Genomic DNA, 20,453 nt, shown 5'->3' with positions numbered 1-20,453 from the left:
TTCTTGGGTTCCAGAAAGAACCCGTCGTAAAATCCAGTGTAGGAGGATCGCTTTGGCACCAGCTCGATTATTTCCTTTGAGAGGAGATTGCGGTCCTCCTCCATCAGACGTGACCGCTTGTTCTCTGAGTTCACTCAGGTCCATGTGGTGACGCAGAACCTGGGGGTTGACTGTGAAGCTGAAGGGCGTGTCAATGACCGTTTATTTTCTCGATCCATATGGGGAGGTGAGGAGAGAGGTGTCCTGAGCACAGGAGCGGATCCGGCCTCCAGGGCGGGTCTAGGACGAAAGGGTTGTTGGTGCTCAGCGCCCACTCCTCTGGGGACAGTCCCGCCGGTTCTTCAAAAACAGACTCGCTTTTGTCATCTGAGTCGTCAGATGAATTCGGTTCACCAAACTTGCAGTGTACATTGATCTGACACCGGAGGGACTGGCCCAATCATCTTCAGAAAGAGATGACTCTGTAGATGACGATGTCCTACTTGCCTCTGAGAGGTTTGGAGGGCTGCAGAGAACAGAATCACAGACAGACATCGCATCAGACATCGCGTGAGGGAGCTGAGAACAGATCAGGTCTGGCACGCAGCGCCTACTGAGTGATCCTCTGACGAGGTGGCTTTCGCGGTCCTGTGGCGACCCCTGCTGGAAACTGGCGAGTCTGAGGAATAAGAAGAGTTAATGGCAGAATTGAAACTCTCCTGACTTTTGGCTGCAACCAGGATCTGTTGAGAGATGGAAAAGTGTTATTTGATGCCTATGCTTCTTATTATGGCGAATCTGAGGAAAAACTCCAGGCTCCAGAAACTTCCCCAGGTACAGTTCTGACGTCAGGGATAAGGTCGCAGATAAACCGTTACTTTACTGCTCGGTCTCATGAGACGATGTCAAACAAAAACAGATTTTTGAAGCCGGAGTTCGGACTGACTGGAACCGGAAGAGCAGGTGATGATCCCTAATTTTGGGCAGAGAAAAAACAGACCCGATACCAAAGTAATGAATCTTATTTTTTATCAAGGTAGACTTTGGTTTAGATGTATGCTTTTAGACACAAAGTTCTTCCTACGCTTTTGGAGGGCGGCGGCTGTGTGTGTAGGAGGCGCCGCGAGCAGAGCACCACGCCGACAGACAGTTGAATCTCCAAAATCTGTGGTGGACTGAGAGAGGTTCTGCGATGGATGAGCCTGTCCACGGAGCTCATATGGAGTGCGATGATGTTCTCAAGCGCTATGCGCCGGCTGGCGATGGCATAGACACGATTCTACTGTGCGATGGTGGCTCTGTCACCGCCAGGTGGGATGGTCACTCCTCAGGGAGGAGGTCAAGCTCCAGGGGCGAGGGCATCGCGCATCGCGCATTACGGCTGAGTGAGAGGGAACGCCGTGCCGCAAATCCAAACCCTCCACCTATTAAGCTCCGTACCTTTAGCATTTCAAATAGTGAACTGCACTTCGGGGGACAGAGGACCACCTGCTAGCCTTGAAGGAGCCATGCTGTGAGGGGACGCCCCAGGATCGGAGGTCCGCTCATAATTTCTGCCCCGTGCTAAAGGACTGTTTGGGAGGGAGGCAGACTCCAGGGACAGCTGGACACAAACATATTCTAGGAATATTACACCAGCCTTTCTACTTCACTGGAAGTGCCAGGGCACTCCGCAAAATGTGATTGTGAAATTACTGAGGCGTGAGTGAGTGACTCTGTAATTGTGAAATTACAGCCGGAGCTGGCGCACATGGCACATCAAGAGAAGAAGCTTGAGACTTGAAGAGGTGCGGAGCGGTTCATCTGGACCACGGAAACTTCATGCAGGACTGAGGTCTCATCGCAGTCAGGGGAGAACGATTGCCGCGCGTCCTGGCGAACCAGTCCACAGAAATATTTGTGAAAGTACTGCACCCCAAAAATTACTGCCAAGCCTTTATCCAACTGCGAATAGTTTTTTTCTGCTGCTGTGAGTTTGCGTGAGTCATAACCAATAGGCTTTTGTGCTCCCCCTTCCAGCCTGTGTGCCAAGACTGCCCCCACCCCATAAGGTGAGGTATCATATGACAGCAATAAGTTTTTGTTCATCATAATGAACCCACACTTGACTGCTTTGTAGTAACTTCTTTGCCTGCTTAAAAGCCTCTTCTAGCTCAACCTCCCACCTTCATTTCTCATCTTTCCTCAGTAACTTGTGTAATGGAGCCAACAAAGTAGACAAATTCGGCAAGAATTTGTAATAAAAGTTTAGCAGACCTAGAAAAGCTTTAACCCTCGTATTATGCTTAGGGTCTATTTGAACCATATCCGTTTTTGTGTTCATAAAAGTAGTGGTATCCTGACTTTTTCTTCATGAAATTTTGTGACTTTTCCTCATCAAGGGTCTTGAACAGGTGTGAAAAATCTGGACACTTTGATGTCAAGTGACATGTCTGTGCACAGTTTGTATACAAAGATGATGTTGCGGGTCATTTTGACCCGGATTCTTTAATGTGGGTAAGTGGCTGTTCAGATCCAAAATAAACATGTCTCTTTGATACACCTATTTAGACTGCCCAGCTATGTGTATTTTGATTGATTTGATTGTCTGAATAGCCATTCAGACCCCGCTGGCGTTGGATGGCGAGACTACACACAGGGCGGGACCGCATGTTGTCTGCCCACAACTGGAAGAAATCCGGACTATTACCGGTTCTGACACTCCACTGGCACTCGCACCACACGTGATCAGGTGCGGGGCTTACTGCCAGGTGGAGGGTTTGGATTTGCAGCGCTGTGTTCCATCTCACTCAGAAGTCATGCGCGATTTGCGATGCGCGATGCCCTCGCCGCTGGAGCTCGACTTCTCCCCTCAGGAGTGACCATCCCACCATCACGCAGTGGAATGGTGTATACGCCGTAGGCAACCAGCTCATAGCGCTTACGGACATTATTGTGCTCTTTATGAGCTCCGTGGACAGACGCATCCATCGCAGAACCTCTGTCACTCCACCAGAGATTTTGGAGATTCAACGCCTCCTCCACAGACAGCCGCCGCCTGGGTCGAACACCGTCGCTGGTCGAAGGGGCGAGGAGAGCCCAGCCGTCTGGATCATAGCCGCACTGATCATCACTGCTCCTCCTGGAGAAACCAGTTGGCTGCTCTCACCTCTGCTCCCTCCAAAAGTGTACGAAGAAAACTTTGTATCTAAAAATATGCATCTAAACCAAAGTCTAACTTGAATTAAAAATGAGATGTAATACTTTGGTATCGGGTCTGTTTCTTCTCTGCCCAAAATTAGGGTTTCTCACCGGACAAGTTCTCTTCCGGTTCCAGTCAGTGCGAACTCTGGGCTGAAAGATGTGTTTTTGTCAGATCAAGGTACACTGCAAGTTTGGGGGCCCTGCTTCCACTGACGGCTCAGCTGACAAAAGCAAGTCTGTTTTTGAAGAACCACCGGAGTTGAAGTGCCCTGAGGAGTGGGCGCTGAGAACCGACGACCCTTTCGTCCCTCGGTCATTGACACGTCCTTCAGTTTCACAGTCAACCCCAAGGTTCTGCAACAGCACGTGGACCTGGGTGAACTCAGAGAACCAGCGGTCATCTCTGATGGAGGAGGACCGCGCTCGCCTGTCAAAGGAAGTGATCGAGCTACTGCCAAAGCGATGCACCTACGCTGGGTTTTACTCCAGGTACTTTCTGGCATCCAAGAAGACAGGAGAGTGGAGACCTGTTCTGGACTTCAGTCTCCTCAACCAACTCATGACCAGACAGCAGTTCCGGAGTACCAGGAGACTCGTGGAGTGCGTCTGAGAGTGAGAGTGGATGACCTCCATAGATCTTGCAGACGCCTACTTCCACAACACGGTCTCTAGTGTCATGTGCCTCGTACCTTCGCCAAGTGCGTGGAGGCGGGGCTCAAACCACTAAGGAGAAAAGGTCTGAGGATTCTGACGTACTTGGACTACTAGTTGATTCTAGCCAGGTCCAAACAGGAGTCATGAGCGCACACCAGCTTTGTGTTGGACCACATCGCGCTAATGAGGCAGCGGGCCACGCCTTGGTCCGGCTGGGTCTGCTCAACATGCAAAGTCTTGAGAAGTGGTTTGGCGGCCTGCACCCTCACCCGAGTTGGGATCAGAGACCAGAACACAAATCTCGAGTCACGGGAATCGGGCCTGACCCGAGACAGAGTCCAGCATGAGCCCCAGGAAGGTCGTGCTCTGACTGGGACTCAGCGCGCTTTTCAGGATCCAGCAAGTCCTACAAGTCTTTACAGATGCATCTCTGTGAGGCTGGGAGGCCACATGGTTCAAATCAGCGTCAGCGGGATCTGGAGCAGTTCCGAAGGTCGTCACATTAACCTGCTGCAACTGTTGGCAGTTTTTAAAGTGTTGGTGGCTCTTTCTCCCTATCAAAGTGGGAACCACGTTATGGTGAGATCAAACAGCTCTGTCAACCGCCAGGGTAGGGTGAGGTCGTCTGCGTTACACAACCTAGCCAGAAATAATTGGTTCTGGGCTGATGTACATTTAGCCTCATTGAGGGCTCTGCATGTGCCAGGTGTCGACAATGTGGCAGCAGATGGATTATCTCGGAGACCACTGCCAGAAGAGTTGAGTTTATCTCACTGGGAGTGGACGCCCTGGCTCATCCAAGGTGGCCAAAAGGCCTCCTGTATGCCTTTCCTCCTCCTTCCCTTAATCTAAACAGCCCCAGCTCCAGCTGGGATCCAGAGAAGTGTCAGATGCGGATCAAAGGCGCCTGGGAGTTCCCTCCATCGAGGTCAGCACTTCTGCAAGCATCAGGACCCCCGAAGGCTCCCCCAATAAGTGGACGACCCCTCAAGGTTTGGCTTCTCCAGGGATAACAATCAGTCAATGCCCTGATGTCCAATTGACTCTTCAGAATGCTAAGGCTCCGTCAACCCTCAGAGCATCCAATGCTGATTGGACATTTTTCCCCGGTGGTGTGGAACCCAGTCAGCCTGCCCAGAATCAGCACCCGTTTCTCTAATCCTCTCTTTTTCTGCAGCAACTGGTTTACGAAGGTCGGAGCAGTGCTACATTACAGGTTTATGTAGCAGCCCTTTCCATGCTACACAATGGTCTGGACGACCACCCGGTCTGTGAGCTTCGTCTAGTGAGCCGTTTCATGAGAGGAGTGAAAAGGCTTAGACCAAACTCAAGACATTTATGTCACTTCTGGGACCTGCAGCTGGTACTCAATTCACTCTCCGAAGCCCCTTTTGAGCCACTTGATCAGGCCTCCAAGGAGCTAGTAGCTCTTTTTCGATCAGCCCTGATTGCATCTCTTTTGGAGACGATGACTCGGCGGAATCACATAGACACAACCCTGCCTTCGCACCCAAATGTCTCTCTTCTTCTTCACAGGTCAGCATCTTGGCAGTAAAGACTTTCTGCCCTCCTCCACATTCAGACGAGGAGCATGACAGTTTCCACAAAATGTGTCCGGTTAGAAAGCTAAAAGCTTATTTGGATCAAGTCCCACCCTTCAGAAAGTCGGACACTCTGTGGGTGGCTCTCCCAGGTGGAAAGAAGCGGCAGGCACTGCGCCCTCACAGGTTGTAAAATTGGTTTAGAATTTCCATCATGAAAGCCTATGAGACAGCGGGAAAACAGGCAGCGGACTCCCTGAGAGCACACTCGACCAGAGGCCTGGAAACATCTGTTGCTGCTTTCAAGGGAGTATCTCTTAACGAAAACTGCCAGGCAGCTTCTTGGTCATCAATGTCTACTTTTGCTGAACACTATGTGTCTAATGTGTCTGCATCCTCCTTCCCTCATGTCTTTCTGTTTTCAGGAGCAGCCGAACCCTGCGACCAGGAGGCCCTCATTCACAGCACTGGCTCTGGGACACCGGTATCTGCTTCATTTCAGTGCAGTGGAGTGTGCAGCGTCCCAAGATCCACCAGATTCCTGCATAATTGTTTATTCATTTGTGAATAAACTCCCTCTTTCTTGCTCAGCTCAGACGAGAACCCTGACTGTAGCTGCTCAGTAAATGTTTTCTCTCCAAGTATGGAGGATTGTTACTGCCACTTTCTATTTCAGCGGTATATTCGCTAAAAGAGAGCATCGCAGTCCTGCCACCCGGGGTGTAAAATTACACTCTATTTATGAGGGCTTGTTAAAGCTACATCTTCACAACCCATTCATTCATTCAGGCTGGATAGACCCTGGGAGTGGCGGTGAGGAAGGAACTCTCATAGGCAGGTCCCGTGTGAGGCCCTGGCCATCCGAGATAGCGACAGGACGCTGGACACACCACCTTCCGTCATACCAAAGCAACATCACCGGTGACATTGCAGGCGCTTTAGTGCAGTAAAACGTGCATCTCCTTGACGGCCGTCTGGCAAAGGAGCAAGCGGCGCAAGTTAGACGTCCGGTATGGAAAGCCATGGTAATTGCACATGGTTCTCAGGTCAGGCCACATTGCAAGGCTGGGGGTTAAGCTTTGTGGTCAAGATGACCTCATAGGTGTTCCAGAGTCCGTGGAGGTGTTCTGGACTGCGCAACTCTGCCACCTGTGCTCACACTCACACTCACACAAGGGTGTGCTGCAACCTGTTCATGTCCTGCAAACAGTCCTGCAGCAGGGGGCAGAAATTATGAGGGGACCGCCTATCCTGGGGCGTCCCCTCAAAGCATGGCTACTTCAAAGCTAGCAGGTGGTCCTCTGCCCCTGAGGTGCAGTTCACTATTCGAAATGCTAAATCACCACTCAAAGCATATAATGCTAAATGGGTGGGGACTGCTGTCCGTGGGGTAAACATCCACTGCTATTCCCATTCATGCAGGGATCTCGAAGACTCAGACCCACCTCCAGACGCATCTGCCCCTATTTTCCCAATAGGGGCAGATGCGTCTGGAGGTGGGTCTGAGTCTTCGAGATCCCTGCATGAAGGAGTCTTCAATTGGTATTAAAGTCTCTCCCTGAAGCTCCCTTCGAGCCACTTGATCAGTCTCCTTTAGAGCTGGAGGCTTACATAGCAACTCTCCTCCTAGTCCTGGCCTCCATCAGGAGGGTTTGGAGAACTATGTGCCTTCTCGATTAGTCTTTTTTCCCAAATTTATTTGTGCCTCTTCTGTGGTCAGGAATTTTTCAGTGAAGGCTTTCTGTCCTTCGCCCCACCCGGATGAGAACCACTAGTGCTTGCACCAGGTGTGTCCTGTGAGTGCACTGAGAGCATATCTGAATGGAGTCAAGGCCATCAGGAAAACATAGAAGCTGTGGGTGGCTCTGGCGGGTGATAAAAAGGGGCACCATCCATAGCTGCCTTCAGTGGGGTTTCTTTGGCAGAAACCTGCCAAGCAGCCTCGTGGGCTTCCGTCTCAACTTTTGCAGATTTCTATTTGTCTGACGTAGCAGCTTCTTCTTTGCCTCACGTTCCTTCCAACAGCTCTGGACAATAGATGAGAGAATCGCTTGCTGACCGAGGGGAGGCTCTCTTCATCTAAATGCACCTTTTTCCTTCGGTCAGGTGGTGCAACGCCCTCCCTCCTGACCGGAGCGAACTTTAAGAGGGCTGATGCTTTTGTGTTTTTGGTGCAATAAAGTGTTTGTCTTCGGCAGCGCTTCTTCATGGGCCAAACGTCTCTACGCTGCCGAGTTCTCCCTCCAAATATGGACGGTTATCAGTTCCATGTGTGTTCTTCCACGTTGGGCTCAAACTAGTGCTCTGGCTATGGGATGGCATCAGGTTCCCCTGTGGAGTCACCGGAGCAGGGAAGCACCTGATTTGGCAACGAGGGGGCCCCAGGGGGACACCCAGACCCACTGTATGGAGGGTTATTGGTGCCACTAAACTACATTCGGACTAACAATATTTTGCTCGACCTTTGGGGTGAGGTCATTGGCGCAAGACGTCTAGTAGGCCGGTAGGCCTGTTTGACACAAAATGTGTGACCACAATTTTTGTTATTAAAAATATATATTATAGTATTCAATTTTTTTTTTTTTTGTAGATAAGTTGGTTGCTTTTATTGGGGGCGTGGTTTCGGTGCAGGGGAAACACTTATAGTTAAATTTATTCAAGTATTTTATAAATTTAGATATTCTTGTCCTTTCCGTTGTTACGGTCCCATGGCCAGCAGGAGGCGAAGTGGTGCTGTTTGCATCCGGGGACGCTCTTGATTAACAGCATCGTCAGCACTGATCAGTCTGCTGAGCTGCGCTGAACGAAGTGGAAGCAGGTGTCGCCCCTGATCATTTCTACTGTTTTAAAACAGGTTTGTGAGAGTTCAGAGCTCATCTGGGTGTTATTGAACCTCATTGGTGAATGGTGGAATACAAATATAGTTAATTAAGATGTGTAGGAGCGAATATTTAAGTTTTCCCTTTCACGGACGATCCAAGATGGTGCACCCTATGCGAGTTCAGTGAACATGTGCCTGAGTAAACGTAGTTGTTTAAACTTTGTGGATTTGTTGTTTTGCCTGATGTGATTAGTTATGTTTATATGCAGAATGTTATTCCGTCTTTTGCTCAGAGACTTTTCTTTAATTGGTGTGACGTCGAGTATCATGAACAAGGTAGAAGGATCAACATTAAACCTCATTGATTTTCAGGAGATTATGAACCTGTTGTATTATGATGAATGCTTAATGAGTAATTATTATATGACGAGAGGACATCATTATTTTTGTTGTAGTATGTGTGTTGTGTATGATGGTAAGAACAGAGAAATGAATGTTTTGTTGTAATGTAAATAAAGTCTGCTGAGCTGCGCTGTACGGAGTGGAAGCAGGGGTCGCCTCGGATCATTTCTACTGTTTTAAAACGGGCAACTCATCTGTTGCTGGGCCTGGTAACTGAGACCTGTAACAGATTTGTGGGGTCTCGTCTGGGATCAGTGACCATCGTGAGCGAAGGACATCATCGATCCAGTGATTCCTGAATCCGTGGACCAGGGTGTTACACGTTGTTGGGCTGAGAGGTCCAGACCGTCTGCTGTCATCAGAGCGAGGGACTTCAAGAGGCCATCCGACAAGTGTTCATCATGACTGACGTCGAGAGGAAGAAGCTGGTGTGGGAAATCAAGCGGAAGCTGTTTTGTCTTCCTGCTGAAGAACTGTTCCAGCTTGCCACAGATCTTCCATCAGCACCAGGACTTGAACAAGATAAGTTGTCTCGACACGACGATGAGGGATGTATCAATCATATCTGTTCATACATGGACAGTACACTTTTACTGGAGTTAGAGGATGAGGGGATGTCACAGTTACTCAATCTGAACGAGGTGATCACCAACATGATTTTCAGAGATGAAAATCACAAGTTTTCGATCAAGGGTGGGGTTGAGACAACAGAGAAGAATGCGCTAGTGGCCACTACAGCTAATATTGTCCATACAGACCGACAGGAAGAACACATTCACACTGAACTAAGGTCTGAGGAGTAAAGCCCTCAAATCAATACAGTCGAGTCAAAGTTTAATCAGCTCCTCCTGAATTATGAAGCACTACGCACTCAGCTGTAACAGAGTAATGCTCCACCCAATCTATCCCAAGCCAACATCCATGACACAATGGATCAATGCTGCAGTCTCCCCATGATCCAAAGTTGATGCGTTCCCCACTTCCAAACACGGATCAGCATTCCGTTAACATCAATGAAAGTAGGGTTTCCCTGAGGGACTTTTCCCTGCTCCAGAGGAGAGAATTTAAAATTCACGGTGGACAAGTTGGAGATAATACCTCTGACATAACCTACAGCAACATCAGCAAGCAAATTGACCAGGGACTTAAAGAGAACTATTCAGAAGTCGAAGTTGTGAGAGCAGTGTTCCGCATCATAAAGCCTGGGAATTTCAAAGACATGCTCATTAGCAAAGATGAAATGAGCTGAAGAGTTTGCTACAATCACACCTGGGCGAAAGGAGTAGCACCGAACTATTTCAGGAGCTGATGAACACTAAGCTGTTTGAGCGTGAGACCCCACAACAGTTTCTTTATAGACTGATTGAGCTGAAGCAGAAAGTCATCTTCACCTCCAAACAGACAGATGGCGACATTAAGTGTGAGCCGACGACTGCCCAGAATGTTTTCCTACGAACAGTCTATCAGGGTTTGAGTGAAAAGCATGATGACATTAGACGTGAACTTTGGCCCCTCCTCTCTGACCCTACAGTTACGGATGAAGCACTCTTACGACAAGTCACAAAAACCACAAATGAAGAGAGTGAAAGGAAGCGACGGTTAGGGCGCAGCACTCGTTCAAAAATTACGCATGTACAGAGTAATGAAGTCAACGTGAGTAACTCAAACCAAGACAAGTGCAGCAATGACTCCGATACGAGGGACCAGATAATCCATCAACTCAACGCCCAAGTCCAGGCTCTAACTCAAGCAGTTAATTCTCTTCAATCAAATGCAGCAGCAGCAAAGCCGTCAACTCCTGAGTCTCAAGCAAAGTGTACCTGCCAATGCATTCCTAAACAGAATAGACAACCAAGGCGAGAGAGACCATATGGCTGCTCTACTTGTATCGCAAGGAATCGCACAGATTGCAATCACTGTTTCTTCTGTGGGAACGAAGCACACTAGGCTGTATGATGTCTGAAGACAAACACGATGTCGGGAATCGCATCTCGGTTACAGTCGGGGGCCAACCTGTGACCGACAGTGAGATTCAGTCCCACGCATGCTCCATTGAGCCAATGATAACACCAAGAAGCAACGACTCTGTAGTTTCTCCACCACCACAAACAAATGAAGAGGCAACATCACAACGAATAGCTAACTTAATTGGAGGAAAATGTTTATTGAAATGCAACTTAAGTTGATATGCCGTGACTGCACTTTTGGATTCTGCGGCACAAGTGAGTATTATTGATCAACCATGGAAACAAAAACATTTACCCCAGCAGGAAGTCCGTCCCCTCAGTGAGCACCTAGGAGACAGAGAACTTGATCTCACTGCCGCAAACGGGGCACCGATGCCATATGAGGGTTGGGTTGAACTCACCTTTAATCTGCCAAAAAATGAAGACCCAAGTCTCACTGTTCGGGTGCCATTCCTGGTCAGCTGTGTGGACTTAACAAGACCGACAGTCGGCTTCAACGTCATCCAAGAACTCATTCAGTTACAGACAAGTAGAATTAGAGCGAAAGCTATTGTGAACCATGTCCAGACCTTTGTGCCTACATGTGACCATGCACTAGTGAAAGTTGGTCGGCAAGATATCGTCACGCACCCTGGACAGGTTTTCCACCTCAAATGTAAAGTGCCAGTTGAGTTCAGCCACCCTCTTGCTTTGTTCGAAGTCACTCACCCAGATGTGAAGCTGGATCAGTTGGATCTGGGTGACGGATTGGTTGAAATTCATAACACCAGAGTGCCCTACGTTGAGATTCCAATCTCGAACCATAACAACCATGAAGTGACTTTATACAGTTCGACTGTGTTGGGTAGCATACAGTCAGTCGAGAAGATTTTGGAAGAGAGTATTAAAGTCAATGACAAGACCGCATCTTTCCTAGAGGGAGATAAACATGACTCAAGACAACAATCTAATCTCTGGCACCCTCCTGTTGATGTGAGCCACTTGAAGGAGGAACAAGAGATTGTGAGAAAAATGCTCTTCGAGGAGTCGAATGCATTTGCACGGGATAACAATGACATTGGATGCATTCACAACTTACAAATGAGCATAAATTTGAAGGATGGCACACCGGTGCAAAGGTCCTACTCACCACTTCCCAAGCCACTGTATAAAGAAGTGAAGGACTACATCCAACGTAACGTGGAGTGAAGAACACCAGAGGGCCCTGGACCATCTAATTCATTCCCTGTCCAACCCGCCAGTTCTGGGTTACCCTGATTTCAAACTCCCGTTTATACTACACACTGACGCCTCAGAACAAGGGCTTGGTACGGTGTTATATCAGAGGCAAGCAGGGAAGCTCAGGGTTATTGCCTATGTGTCGAGGACGCTGACGCCAGCTGAAAAAAATTATAACTGGCATTCAGGCAAACTTGAGTTTCTGGCTTTGAAGTGGGCCATCAGTGAGAAATTTCGAGATTACCTGTATTACGCATCTCACTTTATTGTCTATACAGATAATAATCCGTTGACATATGTGATGAGTACTGCTAAGCTCAATGCTGTTGGTCACCGTTGGGTGGGTGAGCTTGCAGATTTTCACTTTGAAGTGAAATATCGACCAGGGACGGTAAATGTGGATGCGGACACGCTGTCCAGACAACTATTAGATATTGAGTCATGCACAGAAGAACTTCCAACAGAGACTGTTTTGGCCAAACAGCGAGATGTTGCTTATGTTGTGTTGATGGACCTGTCAGAGAATGCCGCCACATGACAGAGCTGTTCACCGGAATTGCTCCCTGGCATAAAAAGAGATGATCTTCTGAGATCTCAGAGAGACGATCCAACCATTGGTGAAGTCATTAAACTGAATAAACCAGCAACATCTTGTCAAGTAATATGAAGAAAAGTGTTACTGGCCTTGCAAAGAAGCTGTTATATGAATGGGAAAAACTCCACATTAAGAATGGCCTACTGTATAGAAAAACCAACTTGAGAGATCAACTGGTTTTGCCCCCAACGTACCAACCCGTGGTAATGAGACATCTTCTTGATGATATGGGGCATCTTGGCACAGAAAGGGCTTTGGATCTTGCTCGGGACCGTTTTTATTGGCCATATATGAAACGTGATATTGAGACCTATGTGACCTGAAAATGTCCCTGCATTAACCCTTGTGTGGTGTTCGGGTCTGTGTGACCCGTTTTCATTATTTATTAAAATAAAAATGATACAATGAATTAATTTTTCAAACTGAAACTCACTGGCTTTGGCTCATAGGAACATCTATCAGAATACATATTTAAGAATCACACACCGTTCACCCCCCCTACACATTTCTATTACATATAAGATGTCCGCGTCCCCTGGACCCGGGGCCAATAGAAGTGTGGAAATTGATGTTCTGTGTACCATACACACACAGAGCATGGCTAGATTGGGGGAAGACAGAGCTACACAGGACATCAAAGGGTCAAATGTGCCAGAAAATGAGACCTTCTGACCTTGTGTGGGAACCGCAGGTACAGAAACACAAAAGCGCAGTTGCCACAATTTTCTCACAAATTTGACCCTTTGACTTACGAGAATGTTTATTTTGTCACTCTATTTGCTACAAATTGGAGGTGGACACTATAATTACAGCTTTGCCAGTGTGGTTTCTTATCGTAACTGATCAAGATGGCCAAAAGGTACTCTGCGCAGGTACTCTGCGAGGGCCCTGGAATTGATTTTGGAAGAGAGAGAAGTTTCTGATAATGATGTAGAGGGAGAGGATTCAGAAAAAGAGGTTTCAGAATTTGAGGATCACATTTCTGAAAATTCAGAATCTGACAGTGACTCTGAAGAAGATGATGAGATTGAGCATCAGCCAGTTCCAAAAAAATGATGCCATCCAAATGACAAAGGCATTTGAACCCAGGGTGGAACCGAGTGAAGCTCCAGAGAAGACGGCTGTTTCTTGTGGATCTGGGAAAGGCACTGGTGAGACCAGAAATCGAAAGAAGAAAGCATATCCCCAGAATCCCTGCCTCTGCAGCCATGGTGAGGAGGATTCAGGAGGAGATGCTGGTGTCCTGTCCACCCAACCTACAGAACCACAATCTGGAGAGCCTGAAGTAAGTGTATGATGCTGTTGCAGTACATGTCTGGCACTCATGTCTTGTGTGCTCTCGTGTGTGTGTGTGTGTGTGTGTGTGTGTGTGTGTGTGTGAGTGTGTGTGTGAGAGAGACAGAGAGAGAGAGAGAGAGAGAGAGAGAGCGAGAGAGAGAGAGAGAGAGAGATGTTAGTAAAATTCCTGCTCTTTTCATTATTCTAGGTTGTGAATACCAGCAACAAGAGGAAGCGGTGCAAAGTGTGCAGACCCAAGATGGACAGGAAAACACAATACACATACATCAAGTGCAAAAATTATATCTGCGACACACAGAGTAAAGCTCTGCCCCTCATGTGTTGTATAGGCTCGTGGCTAAAGGCCATGTGTTCAATTGGGCTTGTGTGTTGTCTTGACTGATATGTTTACTTTGTTCATGTGTTCTGCTTGTGTTGTGCAATGGTTAAAATTTCAAGTTCAAAGAAATAAAAGTGAATAGTTTTGAAAAACCTTGCTTCACTTGTAAATTTGTTTCCACTCATATCTTGAATGTAATTGATTTTCGTCATTACGTTTTAAATAATAACTTATAAATTTGACCTCACTAAGGTAAAGGGCAAATATTAACAATATATATTGTTTATACTGCTTGTAATTGGGATAAGGTAAACATCTGTTCAGTATTTTAACATAAAGTGTTTGATAGTGATGCATTAAAAGCCACAGAATGCAACGGGTCCATCAGACGCACAAACACTGGCTGAGTAACAACAACATGAACATTACACAAGGGTTAAACAGAAGAAGCCTTTCTCACAAATTAGAGCACCCATGGGGAGCATTACCACCAACTCACCCCGAGAGCTAGTATCGATTGACTACCAGCATCTAGAATCCAGCGAGGGAGGGTTTGAATGTATTTTGGTCGTTGTAGACCATTTCAATAGGTTTGCCCAGGCATATGCTACGAGGGACAAGTCCGGGAAAACTGCTGCCGAGAGACTCTTTGATGATTTCATTCCAAGATTTGGCTACCCCTTGAGACTCCACCATGACCAGGGGAAAGAATTTGCAAATGAGCTCTTCAAAACATTGCAACAGTTGAGCGGAGTGGGTCGCTCTAGAACAACTCCTTACCATCACCAGGGGATCCCAGCAGAGCGATTTAATCGTACCCTGTTACAAATGCTGAGGACCATGAAAGAGAAGGAAAAAGAAAGATGGCGAGACCACCTTCCACAAGTCATCCATGCCTACAACTGTACAAGACACGAGGCAACTGGCTTTTCACCATTCTATTTGATGTATGGACGACAACCTCGTCTGCCTGTGGACATCATACTTGGCTTGTCGGTTGATGAAGATGCCACCACCCCTAAAGGGTACGCTAACAAGTGGGCTGTGAGGATGAAAGAAGCGTACAGGTTGGTGTCTGAGAATAGCCAACAAGCACTATGTACTTACTGTAGTACTAAAGTACTATGATCGTCACATGAAAGGTGTGGTGCTTGCGTCGGGTGACAGGGTTTTAGTACGAAATCTGAGTCAAAGAGGGGGGCCTGGTAAGTTACGATCATACTGGGAAGATACAGTCCATGTGGTGAGAGAGTGAATGGGGGATGGACCAGTGTATAAAGTTGCCCCTGAGACCGGCGGAAGCACAGCACGAACACTACACCGCAATCTACTTCATTTGGTTAATGAACTGCCCGTACTTCTACCTCAACTGTCCCTGGACTCGCGAGAGGGTCGAAAGAGAGGTCCAAAACAAAACACCAATGTTCTTGTAAACAAACCCCGAAGACGACAGGGAGTGGATAAAAGGGAGTCAGGTGTAGAACAGAGTGGATGGAACTCAAACAGTGAGTCTTCTGAGGAAGATGAACCTCGATACTGTCTGAGGATACCAGTCAGGAGGTCACACTCAAACACAGTATAGGGGTAGGGTTCACAGTAATCAAAATGGGGTGACATCTACTGAGAAGATCGATCATGGCCGAACACTTTTGCAAGAAGTACATTAGTCAATGTCCCTATCTTTGAGAGCACAGCTGGAGCAGAAGGCCAAGATACATGGCAGGAATATCAGAATCTGGACAAGAATATGACCACTTACTGGTTGATCCAACAACCATGGAATGTGAACAAGGGGTTGTGGCTCAAGATGGGTGAAGAAGCTTGTTTTCCATCAGTAAATGTACAACGGAGTGATGACCCAGTAAGACAGTTTCAAACTCAGACAAGAAAGCCTATTCAGCTCCTCACCTATGACACATTAGGTCAACCTTCTTACCGACCCCAAGCAATGTGTAGTACAGTCACTGTACCAGAGTATCCAGGAAGGTCATTCTGTGGGGGGGGGCAACTTATCCCGTAATGAATCGACCCATGTTTCAACTGGCGTCATATCCCATTCCGCATCAAGACCAACAATACACATACAAAACCCCATTGATTGGCGTACAGTCTGAACGCTTTGCCACTTACGTAACTGGAGTTCAGGAAAAAAAAAAAAAGTTATGATATTTAGAAAATTTTAGGAAGTCATTTCATTTTTTTTTGTCAGGGAGTGTGTGACCCGAAATGTGTGAACACAATTTTTGTTATTAAAAATATATATTATAGTATTCATATTTTTTTAATGTAGATAAGATGCTGGTTGCTTTCATTGGGGGCATGGTTTCGGTAGAGGGGAAACACTTATAGTTAAATTTCTTGAAGTATTTTAAAAATTTAGATATTCTTGTCCTTTCCGTTGTTACGGTCCCATGTCCAGCAGGAGGCGAAGTGGCGCTGTTTGCATCCGTGGACCCTCTTGATTAACAGCGTCGTCAGCACTGATCAGTCTGCTGAGCTGCGCTGTACAGAGTGGAAGCAGGTGTCGCCCCTGATCATTTCTACTGTTTTAAAACAGGTTTGTGAGAGTTCAGAGCTCATCTGGGTGTTATTGAACCTCATGGGTGAATGGTGGAATACAAATATAGTTAATATAGATATGTATGAGCGAATATAAGGTAATAATATTTTTCCCTTTCACGGACGATCCAAGATGGCGCTCCCTATGTGAGTTCAGTGAACATGTGCTTGAGGAAACGTAGTTGTTTAAACTTTGTGGATTTGTTGTTTTGCCTGATGTGATTAGTTATGTTTATATGCAGAATGTTATCCCGTCTTTTCCTCAGACACTTTTCTTTAATTGGTGTGACGTCGAGTATCATGAACAGGGTAGAAGGATCAACATTAACCCTCATTGATTTTCAGGAGAATATGAACCTGTTGTATTATGATGAATGCTTAATGAGTAATTATTATATGACGAGAGGACATCATTATTTTTGTTGTAGTATGTGTGTTGTGTATGATGGTAAGAACAGAGAAATGAATGTTTTGTTGTAATATAAATAATGTCTGACCTGCGCTGTAGGAGTGGAAGCAGGTGTCGCCTCTGATCATTTCTACTGTTTTAAAACAGGCAACTCATCTGTTGCTGGGCCCGGTAACTGAGACCTGTAACATATGCACTGTTCACTCTCTGCTCAGGGATGCCTGAGAACATGAAAATTTAACCTGACTTCACAGCAGAAGCCGTCATTCTAGTAGCTGCAGAACTAATTCAACCTCAGAACTAATTCAAATGGTTTCAGAGAGTTGTCAAGGTTTCTATCTTTGTTGGTCTGAAAACTCCAGTGCCTCCGGCTGAAAACGTGTTTTCTGCACTGACTGCTTAGAGGGGTGACTTAGAACATGAGAATTTCACCTACAGCTATAGGTAAAACACTCTTTCCAGTATATTCAACACTAAACCTCTACGAATAGGGCGCTGCGACTGGCCTAAAAGCAGTCGAACCGTTCCACATTTCCTTCTTCCAAGCCATGGGATCAGTTTGACGAGAGCCAGGCGCTGCTATGAGGTGGATCTGTAGACTGTGTTCCCAGAGTTGGCTGCGTTCCGTATGGTGGAGTCAGGTTCCCGCTTGATCTTCTCCTGTGCCTCATGTCATTCGCCGCCGTCGTATCGAAGTTGAGCTCTCTCTCCACCGGAAGCTCAAGAATCATCCCACTTCACTAACGGCCTGCTGGCGTTGGATGGCGAGACTACACACAGATCACGACCGCATGTTGTCTGCCCACAATTGGAAGAAATCTGGACTATTCCCGGTGCGGTTCTGACACTCCACTGGCACTAGCACCACACGTGGTCAGGTACAGAGCTTACTGCTTCGGTGGAGGGTTTGGATTTGTGGAGCTGTGTTCCCTCTCACTCAGAAGTCGTGCGCGATTTGCGATGCCCTCGCCCCTGGAGCTCGACTTCTCCCCTGAGAAGTGACCATCGTAACATCGCAGTGGAATCGTGTCAACGCTGTCCGCAACCAGCACATAGCGCTTGAGAACATCATTGCGCTCTTTATGAGCTCCGTGGACAGACTCATCCATCGCAGAACCTCTCTCACTCCACCAGAGATTTTGGAGATTCAACAGTCCGTGGGCGTGGTGCTCTGCTTGCGGTGCCTCCTCCACACACAGCCGCCGCCCGGGTGGAACACTGTCGCTGGTCGAAGGGGCGGGGTAAGCTCAGCCATCTGGATCATAGCCGCACTGATCCTCGCAGCTCCTCTTGGAGAAACCAGTCGGCTGCTCTCAGCTCTGCTCCCTCTAAACGCGTACGAATACATCTTTCTATGTAAAAGAATGCATCTGTACCAAAATCTAACTTGAATAAAAAAGAAGATGCATTACATTGGTATCGGGTCTGTTTCCTCTCTGCCCAAAATTAGGGTTTATCAGCGCCAAGTTCACCTCCAGTTCCAGTCAGTGCGAACTCCGGCTTCAAAAATGTGTTTTTGTTTGACATCGTCTCAGGAGACGGGGAAGTTTCTGGACCCAAGAAGTTATGTTTTTCCTTAGCTTCTCCACAATAAGAAGCATAGGCGTCAAATAACTATTTCCCGTCTCTCCCGTCTCGTTCTAGTCAAAAGTCAGGGGAGTTTCAATTCATGCCATTAACTCTTCTTATTCCTCAGACTCACCAGTATTTAGTCCTACCTAGTCATCTCTTTCTGAGAATGGGCCGGTCCCTCGGGTGTCCATCTCAGAAGAATTGCAGTGTCAGATCAAGGTACACTGCAAGTTTGGTGGCCCTACTTCCTCTGATGGCTCAGCTGACAAAAGCAATTCTGTTTTTGAACAACCAGCGGGACTTGAAGTGCCCAGAGGAGTGGGCCCTGTGCACCGACGACCCTGTCATCCTTGACCCTCCGGCGAGGCCGGGTCCTCTCCTGTGCTCAGGTCGCCTGTCTTGAAAGAGTATCTTCTGAATTGAAAGCGCCTGTCTCCTCACCTGCCCATATGGATCGAGAAGATATTTGGTCATTGACACTTCTTTAAATTTCACAGTCAACCCCGAGGTTCTGCGACACCACGTGGACCTGGGTGAACTCAGAGAACCAGCAGTCATGTCTGATGGAGGAGAACTGCGCTCTCCTGTCAAAGGAAGTAATTGAACGAGTGCCAAAGCGATCCAGATACGCTGGGTTTTACTCCAGGTACTTTCTGGCTCCCAAAAAGACAGAGTGGAGACCTGTTCTGCACCTCAGTCTCCTCAACCAATTCATCACCCGACAGCGGTTCCGAAGTACCAGGAGACTCCTGGATTGCCTCTGAGTGTGAGAGTGGAAGACCTCCATAGATCTTGCAGACGCCTACTTCCACAACACGGTCTCTATTGTCTTGTGCCTCCCACCTTCACCAAGTGCGTGAAGGCGGGGCTCGAACCACTAAGGAGACGGGGTCTGTGGATTCTGACGTACTTGGACTGCTGGTTGATTCTAGCCAGGTCTAAACAGGAGTCATGAGCACATACCAACTTGGTGTTGGACCACATCGTGCTATTGAGGCAGCAGCCCACGCCTTGGTCTGGCTGGGTCTGCTCAACATGCGGGGTCTCCAGAAGTGGTTTGGCCTGTGGGTGGCTCTCCCTGGTGGTAAGAAGGGGCAGGCACTGTCCCCTCACAGGTTGTCACATTGGCTTAGAATTGCCATCATGAAAGCCTATGAGACTGCAAAAAAACAGGCACCGGACTCCCAGAGAGCACACTCAACGAGATGCCTGGCAACATCTGTGGCTGCTTTCAAGGGAGTATCTCATGTCTCATGTCATTCTGTCTTCAGGAGCAGCCGAACCCTGCAAACAGTCGGCCCTCATTCACTGCACTGGCTCTGGGACACTAGTATCTGCTTCATTACAGTGCTGTGCAGTGAGCAGCGTCCCGAGATCCACCGGATTCCAGCACAACTGTTTATTCATTTGTGAATAAACTCCCTCTTTCTTGCTCAGCTCAGACTAGAAACCTGACTGTAGCTGCTCAGTAAATGTTTTCTCTATAGGTTTGGAGGATTGTTAATGCCACTTTCTATTTCAGCCGTATAGTGGCTAAAAGAGGCCAACTCAGTTCCTGCTGATCCAGAGTGTAGGGTACACACCATATATGAGGGGTTGTTAACGCCACCTTCTATATCAGCTTAAGGTAGCAAAGGCGAGGCAGCAGCTCCTGCCACCCAGAGTGTAAAATTACACTCTATGTATGAGCGGTTGTTAAAGCTACATCTTCACAACCCTTTCATTAATTCATTCACGCTGGATAGACCCCGGGCGTGGCGGTTGCATAGGAAGTCTCATAGGCCGGTCCCGTGTGAGGCCCTGGCTATCCGAGATATCGACAGGACCATGGGCACACCACCTTCTGTCATACCAAAGCAACATCGCCGGTGACATTGCAGGCGGTTCAGTGCAGTAAAACGTGCATCTGCTTGAAGGCCGTCTAGCAAAGGAGCC

This window comes from Synchiropus splendidus, chromosome 15, assembly GCF_027744825.2.
Source record: "Synchiropus splendidus isolate RoL2022-P1 chromosome 15, RoL_Sspl_1.0, whole genome shotgun sequence".
In the NCBI taxonomy this organism is placed as follows: Eukaryota; Metazoa; Chordata; class Actinopteri; order Syngnathiformes; family Callionymidae; genus Synchiropus; species Synchiropus splendidus.
Note: the sequence above shows the minus strand (reverse complement) of the source record.